Raw genomic sequence first — 23,260 nt, 5'->3', positions numbered from 1 at the left:
TCACCCGGGGGCAACAAAACAACGTAACGCGGGAGCCCGCACTTCGTTGTTTTAAAAAAATATATATATTTTAGAGATAACGCAGTTACAGTTACAAAACCAATTCATATCCAGAAAAATATAAATACAAGATTCATCATATGCAATAATTTAGTTGACGTAATTCAAAGATAGTACCATACATATTAAGAAATATAAATATAGAAATTCATAGTATGCAATAAAATTAATCAGAGCTGTACAAAAGTTAATAACATACAATCAAGGCTCCTAAAAAAAAGACTTCATCCCAGCATGACTCATGAATCTAAATTCCTCCAGATCTTTACCGGTGCCCATATATTCATACCAAACTCCTGCTTCTTTCTTCCCTTAAATTCATATAGGCAGGCTTCCAGATTGTGAATACCCAGCAGCCTAGACAACCACATCTGAAAAGTGGGGGCATTAGAATCTTTCCACCCAGCAGAGATCAGCATTCGAAGTACTGCAACAGCAATAAATAACAATGCTTGTGTGTGTTTTCCAACCTTAAGTTTGGCGTCCGACCCTAAAAGAACCAAAGTAGGGGATAGGTTGATGTTATTACCTAGCAGCCCCCTCAAAAACATTGTTATCTCACTACAGATTAGGTCCAGACTGGGACAACCATGAAACATATGCACCAAGTCTGCTGGACCTGTGTTACATCTTGGGCACTTATCGTCTTCCCTTAACCCCCACCCATACAGTTTCGCGGGAGTATAATAAAGGTTATACACCGACTTACAGTGTTGGGCCCTCAAATTTGATGCTCGGAATACTTTATTACTTAAGAGTAAGGCCAGGTCTATGTCTACATCCGGGTCCCCCAACTTATGCGACCAAGCCACCTCAGTTTTATCCAGATCATCCGGGAGCCCAGACACCAGAAAGTTATAGGCAGTACCAATCTTCCTTCCCCCTCTTTTTAAATAATCAATCAGTTGGCTATCTGGTGTCAGCACTAATTTTGGTCTTATTGCAGATATAGTTTGAGCAACTTGCCAATATAACAACCAGTGATTTCCAGGGATCCCAAACCTCCGCTGTATTTCATTGAAACTGAATATATCCTCGCCCACCATGATATCGCCCACACATCTTATCCCCTGTACCCTCCATATTGAACTATTCTCATTCTGGCCTAGATGAGCAAATAAGCTCGATTTCCACAGACTAGTATTAGCGTTTATTTTAGGGATTCCCAAGGTTTTGCAAATGGTTTTCCACGTCCACCAAACCCCTTCAATAATCTTATATCTCATCCTGCTATAGAATCTCCGATCCACTTCACACTGCAATAATCCATATGCCTGTCTACCCAGCAGTAGCTCGAATATGGAAGGGGGGTCTTGATTCTCATTAGATCCTACTGCTGGCAGGGGTTCGGATTGAATCAATATATTCATCTGTGTAAGAAGGCATGCCAGATGGTAAAATTTTAGGTTTGGCAACGACAGACCGCCCCTATCTGCCGGTAGTGATAGATAATTAATAGAGCGTCTGATTTTACCGTACTGCCACACAAACCTAACAAATGTGGATTCCATTTTCTTGATCATTGTTTCCCCTATAAATAGGGGAATAGCCCTAAAAAGATATAATATTTTGGGGAACATGGTCATTTTTAGGGCGTTCACCCTACCTATCAGGGAGAGATGCAGAACATCAATTCTTCTCAAGTCTGTTTCAATTGAGCCCAGCAGTGGAAGATAGTTCTCTTCAACCATCTTCTCGACAGATGAATTAATTTTGACCCCGAGATATACGGCACACTCTACACACCTATGATCGCTCTTCCTAATATTCTTAGTACAGATGATCTGGGTTTTCCCCTCATTCAGCTTATACCCAGAACAGCTGCCAAATTCATAGCCAATTGTACTATTTCCGGCATGGCTTGGTGGGGGTCCACAGTTGTTATTTGCCAGATCGTCTGCGTAGGCTAACAGTTTAGTGGTGAATCCATTGACCACCACCGGGCTTATTTGTCATGAGGCCAGGATTCTTTGTATAAAGGGGTCTATGTACATGTAGAACAGAATCGGAGAGCAGGGGCACCCCTGGCGTGTCCCCCTCTTAATTATTATTTTGTCAGATTGATGCCCCATAACTGAAACCCTAGCCACTGGATTAAGGTACATGGCTTTAATAGCCCTCAGAAAATTGCTGCCAAACCCTCTGCCTACCAAGATGTCGCAGAGATAGTCCCAGACCACACGGTCAAAGGCTTTCTCCGCGTCGAGGAGGATCATGGCCATCTCCTCCCCCGCGGCACCCTGAGCATCGAACAATGCTGTTGCCCTTCTAATATGGTCCGTGGTGCCCCTCCCTGGCATGAACCCATGCTGCCACGGGGACCCGAGCTGGCCAATGATCCCCCCAACCTACTCGCCCAGATCTTTGAGTATAGCTTTGTGTCTCCATTAATGAGTGATATGGGGCGGTAAGATCCTGGTAATTCCTTGGGTTTCCCCTTCTTATGGAAGATAATGATTTTCGTCTCTTTCCATGATTCTGGTACTCTCCCTGTGTGTAGAATCCCGTTAAATAGGTCTAGCAGAATAGGGGCAATTTGTTTTTCTAAACACACATATACCTCAAGGGGTATCCCATCGGGACCTGCAGCCTTACCCGCGACTAGCTCGTGTATTTTTTTTTGTTACCTCTGTAATCTGTAGATCTTTTTCCAGTTCTTTCCGACCCTGCACATTTAATCTGGGACCACTGTCTGCATAGCCCGGACTTAGCTCGCTGATCTGCTCCTCTTCATCATATAGTTTTTGATAGAAATCATGAAATACTCTCAATATCTCTTTGGACTCTGTAAACTCTATACCCTCTTCCTGTATACACGGAATTACGTTTTTTGTCCTTTCCTGTCTTATCTGCAGGGCCAGAGCTCTTCCTGCCTGCTCCCCTGTTTCGTACCGTCTTGCCCTTGATACCTGATAGCTTCTAGCCTCCTTCTCCATAACTGTTTTCTGGAGGTTAGCTTTAATATTCGTGATTTTTGTAAGGCTTCCATGACCCTCCTGCCCTAGGCTGATTTCCCTGATATACTGTTTTTCTACCGTTGCAAGCCCATCCATCAGTTTCTCGAACTCTCTCCTATCCTCCCTCCTAAGCCTAGCTGAGCAGCTAAATGTTTCTCCCCTCAGAGAGGCCTTGAAGGCCTCCCATACCAGATTCCTAGATGAGCTATAGCGGTTGGCATCATAGAACTCCTCTGCCCATTTTCTAAGATGTTCTACGAATCTGGTATCTAACAGTAACTTCCGCTCAAAAGACCAGCTAGTTTGTTTCCTCTCCATACTTGGTATTTAACAGGTCATAATCAAAGGATTGTGGTCTGAAATTGATTTAGGGAGTTTCCTGGTGCCAACCTTATTCATTTCCGAAGAGGAAATCAAAAAATAATCTAGCTTGGTGTATTTCACGTTAGGGAAAGAGAAATAGGTGTAGCCTGGGCCAAGAGGCTCCTTTTCCCCCCAGACGTCCTTAAGCCCATGGGAATTCTTGAGGGAGTCCAAGGCTCGGAACACCCTTGGTTTCCACCGAGAATAGCCCGCCGGATTGTTCCAATCCACCAATATATTTAAATCCCCACAGATTATTATGGGTGTTGGCCAATTTGCTTGCTCTCCCTCCAGAAAATCAAAAACTTCCGGGTCATCTTGGTTTGACCCATAGACCACACAGAGAGTGTACCCTAAGTTAAGTTCTGCTATCGCCCATCTACCACCACTATCAGCTTTATGACGCTTGGCCCCCCCAGATAAGGTTTAGCCAATATGGCGACCCCCCTAATGTTTGACGTTTGTGTGGAGCAAGATAGAATTTCATACCCCCTCATTTTCATCATATTCTGTTTAGCCCAAGGGAGATGGGTCTCCTGCATACAGAGGATATTAATATTGTTATACTTTGCAAAATACTCCACATTATGTCGTTTTCTTGGGTCATTCAGGCCGCCTACATTGGCTGTACAGATATTAATGCTTGCCATACTTGCCGTGTTTGCCATACTTTTGATCTAGTTCTCCCTGTAAAATCTGGATTGTGATTATATTCTGTGAAAAACTACTAGCTCTGACAATTTCTTCTTCAAAACTCCTTATCTCCATTTTTTTTGCTTTCTTCCCTCCTGTTCCTCCCCCTCCCCCCCTACCGCTCCCCCCACCCCCTTCCCCAACACTCCCCCACCCTTACTCGTGAGGCGCTCAGACCTGGTCTGTGCGTGTGATGGACACAGTGTGAACAGTGAAGCCCTTCCAAAACATTCCCTTGTCAATCCTAACTCCCCTTACCGCCCTCTACATTGCTATACCCTACCAACCCATGACCCTTTACTTATACTTATACTTCAGAGTTATTATAATGCCCAGTCGGCCATTCTTAAGACCCCGAGTCTACTACTTTACTTCCCGTGAGAGTCCAGAAACTATTTGGCTTTTATTTCGGATGAGAAATAAATCGTTCTCCCCTCATAAATAATTTTTAATTGCGCTGGGTTTATCAGGTACGCGGTACAAAAGGGGGTGGTGATTGACGGAGCATCTGAATCAATCAAACACTCACACCCAGTCAAAGGATCTGGGTTTAATCCATCACCGTTTTTTAGCCCACTCTGCCACCCCAGTTCTGACATGGCTATATGCAAATCAGTCTGACCCTGTGCCTCATGGGAACAGTCCAGCCCGAACTGCCAAGCCATGTCTTCCCTGGACCGGAAACAAGCTTCTGAGGACCGGTTTCTGGCATTCCTGCCGTCTTCAGCTCCGGCTTGCTTGAATCCAGTGGCAAAGTGAGCAAGGGACTCACGTCTGAGCATACCCTGCCACACTTATGGCGGCCAAAAGCGGTACAAAAGGGGGTGGTGATGGACGGAGCATCTGAATCAATCAAACACTCACACCCAGTTAAAGGATCTGGGTTTAATCCATCACCGTTCTTTAGCCCACTCTGCCACCCCAGTTCTGACATGGCTATATGCAAATCAGTCTGACCCTGTGCCTCACGGGAACAGTCCAGCCCGAACTGCCAAGCCATGTCTTCCCTGGACCGGAAACAAGCTTCTGAGGACCGGTTTCTGGCATTCCTGCCGTCTTCAGCCCGGCTTGCTTGAATCCAGTGGCAAAGTGAGCAAGGGACTCACGTCTGAGCATACCCTGCCACACTTATGGCGGCCAAAAGCGGTACAAAAGGGGGTGGTGTTGGACGGAGCATCTGAATCAATCAAACACTCACACCCAGTCAAAGGATCTGGGTTTAATCCATCACCGTTCTTTAGCCCACTTTGCCACCCCAGTTCTGACATGGCTGTATGCAAATCAGTCTGACCCTGTGCCTCATGGGAACAGTCCAGCCCGAACTGCCAAGCCATGTCTTCCCTGGACCGGAAACAAGCTTCCGAGGACCGGTTCCTGGCATTCCAGCCATCTTCAGCCCGGCTTGCTTGAATCCAGTGGCAAAGTGAGCAAGGGACTCACGTCTGAGCATACCCTGCCACACTTATGGCGGCCAAAAGCGGTACAAAAGGGGGTGGTGATGGACGGAGCATCTGAATCAATCAAACACTCACACCCAGTCAAAGGATCTGGGTTTAATCCATCACCGTTCTTTAGCCCACTCTGCCACCCCAGTTCTGACATGGCTATATGCAAATCAGTCTGACCCTGTGCCTCATGGGAACAGTCCAGCCCGAACTGCCAAGCCATGTCTTCCCTGGACCGGAAACAAGCTTCCGAGGACCGGTTTCTGGCATTCCAGCCGTCTTCAGCCCGGCTTGCTTGAATCCAGTGGCAAAGTGAGCAAGGGACTCACGTCTGAGCATACCCTGCCACACTTATGGCGGCCAAAAGCGGTACAAAAGGGGGTGGTGATGGACGGAGCATCTGAATCAATCAAACACTCACACCCAGTCAAAGGATCTGGGTTTAATCCATCACCGTTCTTTAGCCCACTCTGCCACACCAGTTCTGACATGGCTATATGCAAATCAGTCTGACCCTGTGAGCTAAAGAACGGTGATGGATTAAACCCAGATCAGTTGACTGGGTGTGAGTGTTTGTATTGTCAACGTTCCGTCCATCACCACCTTTAGTTTTTCTTTGTTCGCCCTAAGTTGGCAGGGTATGCTGAGACGTGAGTCCCTTGCTCACTTTGCCACTGGAGTCAAGCAAGCCCGGCTGAAGACGGCTGTAATGCCAGAAACTGGTCCTGGGAAGCATGATTCCGGTCCAGGGAAGACATGGCTTGGCAGTTCGGGCTGGACTGTTCCCATGAGGCACAGGGTCAGACTGATTTGCATATGGCCATGTCTGAACTGGGGTGGCGGAGTGAACTAAAGAACGGTGATGGATTAAACCCAGATCAGTTGACTGGGGGTGAGTGTTTTTATTGTCAACGCCCCGTCCATCACCACCTTTGGGGGTTTATCAGGTAGGCCTGCATCTTCTTCTCGATGAACGGTTTTATCAATTGCCGGAGTCGCCAGCGTCTTTCCACTGTTGCGTGGCAGAAATCCGGACGAACAAAGAAGGATACCCCGTCCACATTCCTCTTGGCGTCTGGTCTTGCCTTCTCCGAAATCGCCTGCCTAAGCAAAATGTTACTCACACTTACCAGAAGCCGTGAAGTGAACGGCCAGCGACATTGGGGCAGACCAGCACGCCCTAACATCCACAGGACGCCGTGAGGGAAACGGCCGACACCGACACCGCCGCCACAGCGAGGACGCCGCGAGGGCTGGGACTGCATATCCCAGGTGCCCCGGCGGAGGCAGGCGCGGGGAGTGACGCTACACGAGCGCCCGGAGGCGCAATAAAGAACGGAGCGCCCTGAGCTCCTGGGGGCACTTACCAGAAGCCGTGAAGTGAACGGCCAGCGACATTGGGGCAGACCAGCACGCCCTAACATCCACAGGACGCCGTGAGGGAAACGGCCGACACCGACACCGCCGCCACAGCGAGGACGCCGCGAGGGCTGGGACTGCATATCCCAGGTGCCCCGGCGGAGGCAGGCGCGGGGAGTGACGCTACACGAGCGCCCGGAGGCGCAATAAAGAACGGAACGCCCCTCGCACACGCGAGTCGAGCGCGCGGGAGAAGCCCGGGACAAGGGTGGGCCGTCTGTGGCCGTCCGGGGACGACAGGGGACGGGACGGGCATCCCCCTTGATTTTGCACACCGGACAATGGGTAAGCGCAAATTACAAACTTCTGTTAATGGGGGAACAACTAAGGCTAAAATTGCGCGAAAAACCCCCGCTTCTTCAAACATTATGTCGTACCTGACCACAGCTGTTGGTAAACTAAACCAGGAAATTGCTGATAAAGAACGCGAACTAGGCTTGAACACCATACCATCGGATAGTCAAACTTTGCCTACTTTGTCTAGACAACCAATCCCTTTGGACCCGGTAATCATGATTGAAAAGGGACCTATTACTAGGTTACCAGACACAGATATAGACAATATATTGGTACAAGAAGGTGCGGATGGAAGAGTGACCGATAGGCAAGATGAACACTCTTCTCATGACTGTTCCCAGGAATCTGAGCCTGAACCCCAGGTTAGCAAGCGCACTTATTCACAAAGGATACATGGTGCACAGTGTTGTAAGCTACAAATGTCCCCAGTGAGTGCCCTAGAATCTTCCATCAAGGACATGGTGGAGAAGGTCCTGGTTGACAAACTGGAAGGGGTACTCATACAAATCTCCACAGATATTATTGATACTTTAAGGGATTGTGTTTCCGATATTCTAAAGAAATGTGACAGGATAAATAAATTTGTAACTTCTCTCGAGGAAGATCCTCGGTGTCCACCACCTAAAACGACTCTAAAATCCCCTCCTAAAACACAGAGGCAATCCCAATCCCCTATGGAGCAGAGAAGTACTATACTAGCCAATCCCCAGCCTCTAACTGCATTACCATTAGGGTTAAGTGGCTATGGAACGGGGGAAGGGGTTAGCACAATTATCCCTAAACAGCCCTCTGCACCCAAACCCTGCCTACCACAGTCAATGCCTTTGGCATCTACCCAAGATGGTTTTAATCCTGCACGGCCCAGAAGATCTCGCCCCACACCACCAGTTCACCTCCCACCGGAAGCAACACCTTATGTTGCAATTTTGGTGAATATCCCAATATTAAAAACAGGGGAATTTGAGTCAAATGCCTCAGTGCTGGACAATATAAAAACATGGTGCAATGCTAATTGTACTGGCCCTAATAATATCTCTGAATACATCCAGACAGGTAGACGTGTGGATTGGGTGGGATATACAAAGAAGAAATTCTCTGGGGATTGTCTAATTGTTAACTTTAACAGACCCCATGAGGCATCCCGCTTATTTTGGGATGCAACCGAGATTAGAGAGGATAGAATAAGAGCAGTCCCTCTAGGATTCTTCTACCCACCACCAGTATCACCTAAAAATTCCCCCGAAATGGCAAGTTGTAATGTTCTCCCAACTAAAACTTACCGTATTAGCCCCTGGGCAACACAAACAACTGGTATGTTACCTAAAATTCATGGAAACCAGGGGTGTGAATCAAGTAATGGTCTGGAGTTATCAAATATGTTTTCAGTACTTTCAAATCTGGAGGAAATTGACTGACTAGATTTTCACGACAGTACTACTGAACCATCCCCTATAACTAATAGCTATGCGAGGGGCCCTACTGTTAACCTAATGAGCTGGAACATTGCAGGACTCCGCTCTAAAAGGGAAGATATAAATTGGTTGAATATATTGAAAAAGTATGATGTGATAGCGCTGCAGGAGACATGGGATATGGACTGTGATTTTTGGCTAGATGGGTACACATCTTACTTCCTTGCTGCACAACCCTCAAATTCTGGTCGCAATAAAGGAGGCTTACAATTTTTATTGTCAGTTAAAATGAATGGAACTGCGAAAGCAATTAACACGCTATCCGATAATTTTCTAGCTTTGGAAGTCACATTGACTAATAACTCTAAATGCGTTTACATTAACTTTTATAACGCTACCCAAGGCTCTGGCGATATCGAAAATCTCATTTCTCTGAATATGTTTTTGTGTAATTTTAAAGAGAGTCAAACCGTCCCAACATATTTTATATTGTTGGGAGATTTTAACGTACATTTATGCCAACATAGCTGTCATTTAATTGATAGTCTGAATGTAGATATGTTCCAATCCCCACACTTTGAACATTCTGTTAAAGGGTCGACCCTAGAAAATCTGCTTCTTGAAAATGAACTTTATGAACCAGAGTTCTTTGATAGTAAAGAAAGGGTCTCTACCTATAGTGCTAGGGACTGCAACACTATCATTGATTATATTTTTATTTCACCAGTTATGATGCAGAATGTTATCTTTTATAATGCTATACATTCCACATATAGTGACCACAACCCGGTTGTGTTGAACATGGAGGATAATGTTTTATTTTTGTTTAACAAAAATTCTGAATCAGATATTGTTGTTGATATCACTGCAAAGGATCAAGGGAGACGGGTGAAATGGAGTAAAGTTATACCTGAGGAATTCCTGTACTCCCTAAATGAGAAAGTGGGCAGTGACATTAATGTTTGTAGGGAGCCATTGAGATTCAAAGGGAATATAATTGGGTCCTTTGAAGCCATCTGTCGCCAGGTGGCAGATGACCTAAAATGTATATCCACAAACCGAGAGAGAAAGGTTGAGGGGTGGTTCAATAATGCATGCTCCAAATCACACCGATTACTCCATAAAGCACTGAAAAAGGTACCCCGTGATAGAGAGGAGGTGGCAAGGCTTAGGAAGCAGTACAGTCAAGATATCCGAATAAGGAAAAAGGAAATTAAGAAACAGGCGTGGGACAATTTGTATGAAAAAGCTACCCTAAGGGATAGCGCAAAGTTCTGGGCCATTGTCAATACACCGCTGTTCAATGGTAAAGAAAATGCGCCATTGGAGTTAAATATCCCTGAGAAGGAATGGTTGGACCATTTCCAAAAAATTTATGGCAGCAACATTGACCTAGGACCTCCCAATTCAACACCGATCGACACTCAAGCCCCCCTCCTAAGTTTTACTATTAAAGAGGTACAGAGTGCTATCGAGGGCATGTCATCACAGAAGGCCCCTGGGCCAGATGGCGTACCCGCAGATATGTACAAAACAAACTCAGCAATGTGGTCAGTTGTACTTACTAATGTTTTTAATGTAGTTGGTATAGATAAGATAAGACCTCCAACTACCTGGTCACAGGCTGTTATCATCCCCATTTTTAAGAAGGGTCAAAGGGGGGACCCTAGATGCTACAGGCCAATATCTCTGCTAGATTCCTCATTCAAAATCTTGAGCAAAATAATACTAGAGAGAATTTCAGCTTGGACCACCGATAAAAACATCCTGTGTGAGGCCCAGTATGGGTTTAGATCTGCTAGAGGTACAGAAGATCAATGCCTTAATTTGCACCTTATACTGAGCAAATATACTGTAGCTTCAGGGGGGAAGATGTACTTGGCCTTCATGGACTTGTCCACAGCTTTTGACCTAGTTAATAGGTCAAAGCTGTGGACAATACTCCTTGAAAAGGGACTGGATCGTGCTCTTGTGGATTTTTTGGCACGACTCCACAGTGATTTAAGGGCAACTATCCGTATGACCCAAGAAGGGAACTGCACCTCTTTTTTTAAATCGGGAAGGGGAGTGCGCCAAGGGTGCATTTTGGCACCTATGCTCTTCTCCCTTTATATTAACTCCCTTGGAGAGTCCCTAAAAACTGCCTCTGCAGATGTGCCCTGCATGGGTGGTTCCGTGACGCCGGTACTTTTATATGCCGACGACACGGTACTGATGTCAAGGACCCCGAAGGGTCTTCAACATTTACTTAATACTTTTGGGGCTTTTATGCAAGACTTGGATTTGGTGATTAATGTAGGAAAGTCGCATGTCATGGCTGTGGGTAATTCTAAAAGCAACATTAGAACCCTGACCTGCAACGATGCTGTACTTACTAAGGTTAAAACCTTTACATATTTAGGAGTGGTGTTCGACGAGAAAGGGACATGGGCACCACAAATCCAGAATAAGACCGCTGCTGTAAAACGATCATCTGCTGCTATATTGGGGTTCGCCAAACGTCTTGGCGGCAAACCATCAGAGGCTATATTATCCATATACAAAGCCAAAACCATGGCAATAGCCAGATATGGAGCCTCTATTTGGGGATATAAGAACACAACCCATATCCAAAGGGCAGAGAATGTTTTTTTGCGATCTGTTCTGGGCTTACCAAAATCTACACCAGCTCACTCAGTACATATGGAACTAGGGGTAGGTTATATTGAAGACATGCTGTCTTTTGCACCATTAAGGGCTTGGATTAAAATTTGGCTTAATCCCAACTTAACATTAAATCATACGATTATTAAAGACTGTATGGGGCGGGATCGTGTGGCGGAGATTGAGTGGCTTTCATACATCAAGAAAATCGCACATTACCTGGGCCGCCCTAATTTATATACTAACCCTGAAGGCCTACAAAAAGATGACATTAATTGGGCAAAACTGGAATATATAAAGAAAAGAGAAGCCGAAAGAGAAACATGCGAAATCATGAAGCCAACCGTGAGGTCACATTTTTTGACAATAACAACCTTAGCTATTGAACCATACCTGGCGGTAGTAAACAAACCTTTCCATCGGTGGCTTCTCACTAAATTTTGCTTTAATCAGTCTCACCTCTTGTTGGGTGAATATAATAAATGGTGTAAACCCCATGAGAACGCCCCCTGTAAGTGTGACGATTTCTCGGACCAGGATTCTATCCACTTTTTCTTTTTTTGTCCTTTTTTTAGAATTGCAAGAGAGAAATATATTAAGCCAATATTAAAAGAACTAAAATTTACCCAAGTCAAACCGGCCTTTCTGTTTTTACAGTTAATGGAAACACCTCTAATTATGTATGGGGTAGCAAATTTTCTTACAATGTCCATTAGGTCTCGTCGAAATATACCTCTGACACTGATTAATTGACCTAGCCTTTGTTAAAAATTGTATACCCAGTCGGGGTATCACTGGTAAATGATTGTATTATGGGTTTGTAAATATTACTGTAAATAGACCATTAAACAAACCCATACCACAAACAGTAAAAATGAAATGTAATTTTGTAGGAAAACATAGACAGTGCAAGTATGACGAAAAGTATTTTAAATTTTTCTAAAAACTCTTGTAAATATGAAATTTGTAAATATGGAATTCGAATTTGTACATAATGTGTCTTGTTTTTTAAATACTCCAATGATCAACTATGAATGTATAGCATACTTTTATGATTTTAATTTAATCGAATAAAGTGTTTTTGACTCTACTCACAAAGATGAGAATTGCTCTGGGTTTATCATCCCTCTTTGCCCCCCTTTTGATCTTGAACGGGAAGCGGTGCGCTCGCTGAATTTCTGTGGCCCAGTCCCAGCTGGAGAGCTCAGGGAATGCCTGCTCGAGTAGTTTAATGACATAGGCCCTTGTATCGGACCCTTCCAATCCCTCGGGTATCCCCAGAATCCGGAGGTTGTTCCGCCTGAGCCGATTTTCCATTTCCTCCAGTTTCCACTGAATGTCTGTTATTTGTGAACTTTGGGCTTCGACTTTATTGGTTGCTGCTGCGGCCTCCACCTCTGTCGAGACCACTCTATCTTTGAGATTAGTCACTCGATCCCCCAGGTTGATGCAGACCTTGGATAACTTCCTTACTACGCCCTGCATATTTCTTACTGCCGCTCTAGACTTTCGACTATCCTGCCGGGCTTCCTCCCTATGTGCCAATATCTCTTTATGAATAGTCTCCAGAAGCGACATCTGGGCCGCCGCTCCCCCCGGACTACCCTGCAGGGTCATCGCCGACGAATGGTCCCAACTTAGCACGCCTTGAGAGTTCTCTCGAGCTTTGTGTGATTTTACTGCCGTCACCGGTAAGTACAGCTCATGATCGCTCTCTAAGTCCAGATCTGACCCCAGGTTGGAGCTGTCCTCCTCCTCTGACCATTCGCCCCCCTCCGACACAGAGAAGAAGCATTCACTCTGGACTTTTTCGTTCTCTTTACATTTTTCAGTCTCAGGACGACCTCCCGGATGCCTCTGGCATACTTTTGGTTCCTCAGCAGATTCCTGCTCCACCTGAGCATCTGCTGAATACCCATCCTCGTCCTTGTCAGCCCGATTCACTTGACTTATATCTTCTTCTTTGGGATCCCCTGTTTCCGGACGTTCCTGGTTACATTCTCAGCTATCGATAGGTCATTCCCCCCTCCTTCCATTGCTGGCGGTGTATTTTTTAATCCCTTTTCCTTAACCACCTTTGGAAAAAAGTCAGCAATAGGGGCAGTGGGGGCTGCAGCCATGGCTTGTCTTGTTCTGGATGCAATTTGTTTCTTTACCTGAGGGGACTGCGTTTTCAGCTCTGCTTCTGCTAGTGTTGTTGGCACCGTCTCACCCCCTGTCTTCTTTTTCTTTTCTGTGGCTGTTTTGTTCCCAGTATTCACTTTGGGAGCCATTGCCTTGACTTTGCTGTCTACTCCGTGGTTCTTTTTAATATTCTCTGTTACAGCTTCCCTCGCGTTCTGCTCCACTCCCGACTCTGCCGATTCTGCCGCTTCTGAGTCAGCTCCTGAATCGGCTGCTGACTTCGCACTCGTTGATCCACTACGCGGAGTTTCAACCTTGCCCCGCCTCCTCCTCCTCCACTGCAGATGCCGAGACACAGTGAGAGCCGACCGCGTTGATACCAGAGAGCTCCTTCCAGTCCGCCCCGGGTCAGCTTTCCCGACTCACCGCCTTGCCTCCGATTCCGTACAGCTCCGCGGTATCTCACCGGCAGCCCGATCACAGGCACAGTCATGAACTGCGATGGGAAGTCGGATCAGCTCGCGGATCAACTGCAGCACTGTGTCGCGGGTAAGCAGGAGAATCATCAGTTTCTCCCAGCCGCTCGTGCCGTTCGAACCGTAGTTTATATTTCTGAAGCTGCCACCGTTACTTTTCTGCTTATTTTCCTGCTTTCCGCCGTCATAGTTGCACAATGTAGAGTTTGGCAGGGTTCTTCACGGGCTCCACTGTTCAGCTGCTTTCGGCCTCAACTAAGCGGCCGCCATCTTGCCTCTCGTTGTGTTTTTTGTCTTGGCCGGATTCGCGACCCCAGCGCAAATTCCGCTGATTTTCTTTTTATGCTTTTTGTGGCTCCGGGGGTCGTTGAGGGACCCCCTGAGCAGGCCTAGGGGGTCAGGCTGTTTCTACCCTGCCCCCTTTTCTTGTTTTTCACATTTGTTTCACTGTTTTCTTGTGACTTTGTTCTAACGAGTCACAAGATGGCTGCCAACACTTCCTGGTTTGGAGTGTTGACAGCCAATTAGAATAAAGCTCATGGTCGGGAGGGTCCACGGATTCACAGTGCCTCTAGATATTGATATTTTTCTTTTTTTAATTTCTCAGCAACTACTGAACGGATTTACACCATTTTCAAAAAGGTCGCTTTCTGAGCCAAGCAGTACCTTTTTGCCAAATTTGGTGTAATTCCGTTCAGCAGTTCGGGCTGTAGCCTTGGCTAAAATTTCCTATGGAAAATTGATTTTTTGACTCTTATTTTTTTTATTTCTTAACAACTACTGAACGGATTTACACCATTTAAAAATAAGGTCGCTTTCTGATCCAAGCGCTATCTTTTTGCAAAATGTGGTGTAATTCCGTTCAGCAGTTCGGGCTGTAGCCTTGGCTAAAATTTCCTATGGAAATGAACATGGAGAAAACACTTTTTTCGACCCCCCCTTTTTTCTCAGCCCCCGCTTGACGAATCACCCCGCAACTTTCAGTATAGGAACTGGCCTGGATAGATTTTTTTTTGAAGAATTTCACGAAGATTCTTCAACGACGCCAAAGTCATTAGTAAATCATAAAAAATGCTTTTCCAATGGAAACTAGGTTCTAACTATAACTACCTACTGGCAACCGCCAGTAGGTAATTCTCAAACTTAACAATTAGACGATCACAAAAAGGGTTGTTATCACCACCAGATCTTTTAAAAGATTAGAATTGTGGTTCATTACAGATAAGATAACCCTTGTTCCTAACAATACAGTTGTGTTCTATTCTGTATGTATTTATATGTAGAAGATTATTGAGATGATATAGGTAGCACTATAGTATATATATAATTGTTTTTCGAATTCACATTTTTTCAGTTTAGCCTTTAAGTTTTGTGGGATATCAGTTCACATGAGAACACCGACTAGGCATGGCCAGGCCTATCATGAGATAGCATATGTATAGATACTATCAGGCACTATGTCGATATCATATAATAATGAAAACAGCTTATGAGTATGCAGTAAGATTGCTAATGCTGTCAATTAACATTAATTTGATATTTCACCTGTCACATGCATATGGAAATTGAACATGTGTATACAGCACTATGTCGGGATTACTACAATCATTTCTGAGACTAGGATGGCAATGCACGCATCTTTTACTGACTGGGTAGTACTTACAGAGCAATGTGTTTCATATGAATAGTACCAGTCCAATATGGCGCCATGCAAACCAATATTGTGGGACTATCCAATTGAGGTCCGGTTTCTCTTTCTTGTACTTTACAGTATATACGTAATTCTGTCCCACATCTCAGTGTGTGAACAAGCCTGCTGCGACAGGCGAAACGTGTTACTGAGATTAAAAGACCTGGTGGTGATAACAACCCTTTTTATGATCGTTTAACTGTTAAGTTTGGGAATTGCGAAGCCGGCACGCTCCGCCGACAAAAGACGATCAGCATGCCATGGGCGGGGGGGGGGGGGGGTCGAACAGAATGAGCAACTTGGATTGGGAAATATATATATTTATATATATAAAATAAAAATATATAAATATATATATATATATATATATATATATATATATATATATATATATATATATATATTGCTCACAATCCTATATGTATTGAATTGAATGAGTTTGAACCATTTAATTGCCCTATTTATCTTTTTTGTATTTTATTATTGGGAAAAATAGTGCTGCCTCTGTGCCTAATTGAGCAAACTCCTTCTTCTCAGACTTGCATGTCTTGCCTTTCTTCTTGTGTCTCTCTGCTGAAACCAGTGAAGACAACTTTCTAATGGTGGTGAAAAAACACTTAAGCCAGTCTCCACAATTGTTGTACCTTTCTTGTAGGTGGTTACGCCAAGACCCCATGTATGTATTGATAGTTATATAGCATAAACCTAGCTAAGAAAAAATGGAGTGCAGTATGTTACATGATGGGTTGGGAAATTATCTTTATAATTCCAGGAAATAACCATCTTTTGCAAGATATATACCAGATTGTTGCCGTATCTGCTGTGCTGGCTTTGGAACTCTGTACACTACTTCTGCTAACCAATAATAAAGTGCCTGTGCTCACCCACAAACATGGTTAAATTGGCTTATTCCAAGGTTTCGAAAGCGTACACAGGGCCTAGAAGTTAAATGCCACATGTGGACTGCAGCACCATTGTATCTTCCACTATTATATCCAGGCAGCAGCTTAGTGTTCTTGGGGAATCTACATAACGGACGACATTGCTGTCATTTTTCTCAGAAAAAAAGGCAGCCCTTTCACATGGTCAGCGACTAGCTGCCGCCTCCCCCCCAATCCGGCACCCAACACCCAGGAACGTGGACACGAGACGTGTTTTACTCTTTGGAAGGCGGGCGCTAGTCGCCCGGCCGTATTTATTAAAGTATGAAATTAAAAAAGGTTTTAATTGCATAATCAACAATGAATACAAAAATCAGCAGGACATTCAGTTATACAATTGTTATCAACAAGTTTGAGAGCCTGACCTTAACAAAACTCTAATACAAGTTGTTCCTAGCTTAAACTAAACATCCTACACTTGATTTTTGTACATTTCTGGCCATATGGCAGGGTCACTACCGGTGTCAGGTCCTACAAACTGCGCCTCCCCCCTAGAAGTGCGCATGCGCAGTGTTACCCCGGGAATTGCCCGGTCTACGCCCTAAACTCCATTTACCCACTAAAGGAGGGCCCTTACTCTGCGCCGGTGGCGTCATGAGTCCACGCGCGCGGGGTGGCTACCAGCCTAAGGAAAGCGTGAACTACTCCTACCCGCGCTCCTTTGCATATTACCTTGCCCCTGGAGTACTGGGAGTGGCCCGCAGGCCCCTCCCCCCGGGCGGGAACCTCCATAGGATGATGCCCGCCCCCTCAGACCTCAAATATGTGCTCACCGATAATGACCTTACCGCATGCCCCATACCTAATAAATACGACGACCTATGGAAAAAATTCTAAAGGACAACTACACTGGCTAATAAATAACAGTATCCACGCATAGCTAAAAGGGGAAAAAGGCCTAACGACACATGGCATAAAATTACAATTCGGTTCACTCATGTTACTCAAAATCACCATATCAACGTATAGCTACAAAGGGAAAAAAGGCCTAAAGACACATATCTTCAAATACAGTTCACTTCACACATCACTTTTCTACAAAGGGGAAAAAATCCTAACAACAGATCACCAAATACAACAACAGCCTACTCTTTTCCCGCGATCCATACCTTTGAAACTTACCATTAAACCGGACATAACGCTGCTTAAACTTTGTACCAAGGGATGGTGGGTGGGAAACAAAGAAGCCCCGAACGCGGGGCACAACGTTCAGCGAGGGAGCGTCCAGGGACAAGGGGGTCTCCTGGGCGCTCCCTACCTCTTATTCCCGAGGGGCCGGGTGGCCCCTCCTATCGCCCGCCCCCCCCGACCCGGAACCACTCCATTGAATCCGGGTCAGGAGGGGCGCCGGCCAATCGGCGGTGGGCCGCGCCCCCAGGGCACGCCCCCACCGTCGAAGGACACGAGGGGAAAGGGGGTGAGACGGTCGCCGCGCCGCCATGCGTGCGGGGGGGCCGAGGGCCCCCCCTTTTCACATGGTCAGCGACTAGCTGCCGCCTCCCCCCCAATCCGGCACCCAACACCCAGGAACGTGGACACGAGACGTGTTTTACTCTTTGGAAGGCGGGCGCTAGTCGCCCGGCCGTATTTATTAAAGTATGAAATTAAAAAAGGTTTTAATTGCATAATCAACAATGAATACAAAAATCAGCAGGACATTCAGTTATACAATTGTTATCAACAAGTTTGAGAGCCTGACCTTAACAAAACTCTAATACAAGTTGTTCCTAGCTTAAACTAAACATCCTACACTTGATTTTTGTACATTTCTGGCCATATGGCAGGGTCACTACCGGTGTCAGGTCCTACAAACTGCGCCTCCCCCCTAGAAGTGCGCATGCGCAGTGTTACCCCGGGAATTGCCCGGTCTACGCCCTAAACTCCATTTACCCACTAAAGGAGGGCCCTTACTCTGCGCCGGTGGCGTCATGAGTCCACGCGCGCGGGGTGGCTACCAGCCTAAGGAAAGCGTGAACTACTCCTACCCGCGCTCCTTTGCATATTACCTTGCCCCTGGAGTACTGGGAGTGGCCCGCAGGCCCCTCCCCCCGGGCGGGAACCTCCATAGGATGATGCCCGCCCCCTCAGACCTCAAATATGTGCTCACCGATAATGACCTTACCGCCACAGGCCAGTATTGTTAACCGACGATCTGGCCTCCCCCTCTAGCCCCTGCCTAAGGACACCCTCCTCCTATCCCAGCCCTCTAGCCAAGCCCAGATATTGTCAGACCATAGGACATTACCCTCTTCTGTCAAATGAACCCCGTCCTTCAAGTAATACTTGTGACCCCAGATGCACCCATGAGGTATTGACTGTAACACGGGGGTTCGAAACAACCTATCCAACCGTGTGTTGATCCTCTTTACCGAGTGATTCAACGCCCTGACCGAATGACCCCCCCGCCACTGAAGTCGAGGTATGAGTTGTGACCATACTAGTGTGCACCCGGGGCAGGTCCTAGCTATCCAACCCGCTGTTGAGATAATCTCCTCAATCAAGATGCGCCTGCCCAGTGTTGCCAAGTCGTTCTCCCCAAGGTGAAGTATCACCACTGACGGTGGAGACTGCTGGCGTGCTAACAGCCCTTGGAAGAATCCCCTAAACTCGTGAAGACATAACCCCCCTCTGCCAAAGAACGTGATGTCCAACCCTAGTTGTGCCGCCCTTTTCCTCTTATCACCTGACAGGAAGACACATTCTGCTCGCTTCACATATGAATGACCCACAATCCAGACATTGTTCTTCATGATTTCCTGGTCGCCGCTCCGTGCCGATGAATATTGGCGGTGCCCGACGACAAATTCCTCCCCTGCGTAACAGGTCTGAGAAACTGTAAGAGAGCGGAAAGAGACCAAGCGTGAGTGACAAGTAATCATAGCATGTCAATCCGAACATAACGTTTATAGCAGTCTGACGACCACCTCCCAATTGTCTTCACTCTTTCCACCGGGAGGCCCCCCGCCACCGCCTCAGTTGCTGCCCCAATCCTGAAGGAATGAGATCCAAAATCTCTAGGATCAAGACCCACTTTTGTAACCCCTATTTCGAACACTCTCCTGAATTGATACCTGGTCAAGGGGCTCCCGTCGGCGTGACAGAGCAACGCCCTGCCTGCTGAACCGACCAATAGTCCCATGAGTGCTTCTACGTGCCTCACCGGGCAGCACGGGTTGGCGGGGGCCCGTTGCAGAACTATGGTGTGACCCCTAGCTTCTTGATCGGTCTTTGATTTCTGGATAATCACCCACATGGTGTCACCCCTTATCGTCACCCCAGCCTTCTGCAAGCCACCTAGAATGTCAGACTTGGATCCTGCCACAAGTTCACTAATTCTCAGTGCCCCATAAAATGCCAGGGAGAATGCCGCCCTAAAAAGAAGCACTTCCCACTCCGAGTTACAAACAATCTCCAGCATGCCCAGTAAGGCTGTTAGCCGGGCCAACCCCATGGGCTTCCTCTTATCTTTCTGGTGTCCTTGAATACGGCGCCATCCCCTTAAAGCCTTGCGTATCATAAAGGTATTAGTGGGATCCCGGAAGCCCCTAGCTTGAGCGAAGAATGACACTGCTGCCCTATGTCTGGTTGCCGCTGCCACTGAGCGCCCCTCTTTGTGCATCCATTCTAAATAGGCTGCAAACCCATCCTCCTTCGCCCAAAGCACTTCCCACTGTGGCCCCAAGAAAGAACAATAAGACAGAAACGCCCCTTCGTAAGCCGTCTTGGTCCTGGGGGCTAGGCTAGCGACCACGAGGTCCTGTAATCTGGGGCACCAATCTGCCAAAGTACTGCTGGGAAGTGTGCTGGTGAGGGGTCTGCTGTGGGGAGATGTTCCCTGAAAACCTGCATTTTGAAGCGAGAAAGGGAGTCAGCAGCATTGTTTAAAACACCAGGGACATGTTTGGCTCTAAAATTAGCATTCAGTTTAAGGCACCGCAGAACAATTTCTTTGATCAGACGAAGTATGAAAGGACACCGCGCCCCCTGCTGATTGATACATTCCACCACTGTCATGTTATCTGACCAAAACACCACTGATTGGTTACATAGGTGTTCGGGCCAAACCATCAGTGCCACCCATATTGGAAAAAGTTCCAGGAAGCCAATGTTGCTGAGCAAACCCCATGTGTTCCATTCTTCTGGCCATTGTTGAGCGACCCACCTATTCCCTAGGATGGCACCAAAGCCCACACTACCGGCCGCATCAGTCCATAGTCCCAACTCCGCCGATGTCGTGAGCGGGCCGGGCCAGACCACCCTACCGTTAAAATCCTCCAGGAATGCCATCCAAATAAGCATATCCTGGCGAATTTCAGACGATAGGCGCGTGCGGTGGTGCTTTTCCCTCAGCCCCCTCATCGCGTGCGCGATGGAGCGAGAGAAGGGGCGAGCCATTGGGATGATTCTTAGTGCGAAATTCAATTGTCCTACCACCTCCTGTAATTGCTGCAAAGTGACCTTCTCCTTCCGGAGGCATAACTGTAGCGATGTCTTGAATTTGCACACCTTGTCCTTAGGTAGTCTAAAACATCTCTCCATTGAGTCAATCTCGATGCCCAGAAATTCCAAGCAGGTGGTCGGGCCCACCGTCTTCCCAGGCGCAAGCGGGACCCCAAAAGCCCGCATGAGCACGCAAAATTCCTGCAATGCCAGTGCGCACTCCTGAGAACCCGCTGTACCGAGGAAGAGGAAATCATCTAAGTAATGCATGACCCTTTGATGGCCCGTCACTTGTCTCATGGCCCATTCAAGAAATGAACTAAACATCTCAAAGTAGGCGCAAGAAATAGAACAACCCATAGGCATGCATTTGTCCATGTAGAACCTATCCCTAAAGGTGAAACCTAAAAGATGCTGGTCCGCCGGGTGGACTGGGAGGAGGCGGAAGGCGGATTCTATGTCTGATTTCGCCATCAGCGCCCCGGGTCCAGTGGCCTGCAATAAGGTAACAGCCTGATCAAAAGAGGCGTACTTAACACTACAGATACCTTCGTCAATGGCATCATTCAGTGACGCCCCCTTTGGCGCTGACAGGTTATGAATCAATCTGAATTGCCCCTTCTCTTTCTTGGGGACAACTCCCAGTGGGGAACACACAAAATTGGGTACTGGCACTGCAGGAAAAGGGCCAGATATCCTGCCTAAGGAAAGCTCCTTGTCAATTTTGGCGGCCACAACAGCCGGATTGTGTTTGACTGATAATTGATTTCTACAGTGCGCACTGCCTGTGTATCCCCCGGCCGGGATCCTAAAACCTTTAGAAAAACCTTCCTGGAGTAGGGTGGCCGCTTTGTGGTCAGGGTATCTGTTCAACAATGGAATCATTGCCACCACATCCACTGGAGTGGGGGGGCGTAACCTGTCTGACTTATAGTGGCTTTCCCCTACCTCTCTGTCCTGTGTTCCCTTGCTTGGACCTACAGGTAGTTTCTGGATGAGAGGGGTGCCCACAGGAGGAACATGCATGCCTAAACTTACACGCGGCCCTTGTGCAGGTACGCCTATTAAAATCCCAGCACACCCCTTTCTTCTCTGGCCCACCTGCCCTAAATTTCCCAGGTACTTCACTCGTTTGGGGGGGCCGAAAGGGCTGCTGCGGTTTAGTGAACACCTTGACCGCACCGAACTGAGGGGGAGGTGCAGTGTCAGAGAACTGTTTGTGCCAAGCCAAGGAATCTACCGAGTCCCATGGCAATGATCTATTGAATTCCAATGCCTTCCTAAAATTGACATCATAACCCTTCCATGCTTCCCCAGAATACTGTTGACTCCACCCCACAATCCTGCTCGAGTAGCAAGCCAATGCAGCCTGCAGATCTGGAGGACGCTCAGCCTTAATTGCAGTGAAAACAGCCCATGCTTGCATCCAATTATCGAGATTTTCCTCAACCCTGAATCTAGTACACTGCGCCCTCCATTCACTTGGGAGCATCCACTCTTTCAGTGCTTTTGCCTGCTCCATTTCCCTATTATCCAACAATAAAGAATAAATGTACACGTATTTATCAGCCCAAATCATTTCTTTCACAGCTAATGACACATGCTGAGCTAGATTTTCGCTCCTGGAAGGTATCACACCGTCCCCTAAGAGCGGCAATGCCACTTCCTTACCAAGTGCGGGCACCGGGGGCGGCTGCCCTTTAACTCCGTCCAGCTGGGGAACACTTGGACCTGCAAGGGGAGAAGAAATTGGCAATGCAACACTGTCGGCGACCGGTGTCGATCTGATTTTTTCTACAAACCTTGCCGCCTCTGCCGCATGGTCTGCAGAATTCGGGAAGGCTCCCCCTTTTTGGAGCCATGGCATCATGGCCGTTAACTGAGATAACAATTCGGGTGGCATTGAATCTACATTACCCCCCGGGACAACAGGTACCACTGGGGTTATGCCCAGTGGTCCTGGCACAGCTGGCAGGGCGGGCGCCGGGTGTGGCCAGCCTGTACCCGGGATTGTGGGGACCGGTGCGGGAGCAGACCCAGCGTCTACTGGTTGACCTGCCGGCACCGGCACCACAGGGGCAATGGGTGTAGGCACATGCGGGGGTGGGACCACCGCGGGCGGTGCGGCGGGTAACGGATCCACTGGGCCTGGGGTGGGGACCGCCTCCTTGGGTCTTTTGGACCTAGGTTTCCCTTGTGGAGTGACAAATTCCCCTCTTGGCACTGGTGCCACCCTCTTGCGGATCGGTCGCCCGGACGGGCCCGGTGCCTCACTCTCTCTGTCATCCAACCGAGCTTCC

Source organism: Lissotriton helveticus, chromosome 5_1 (assembly GCF_964261635.1).
Source record: "Lissotriton helveticus chromosome 5_1, aLisHel1.1, whole genome shotgun sequence".
NCBI classification, from domain to species: domain Eukaryota; kingdom Metazoa; phylum Chordata; class Amphibia; order Caudata; family Salamandridae; genus Lissotriton; species Lissotriton helveticus.
The sequence above is the reverse complement of the archived record's forward strand: the minus strand, read 5'-3'. Positions refer to the sequence as shown.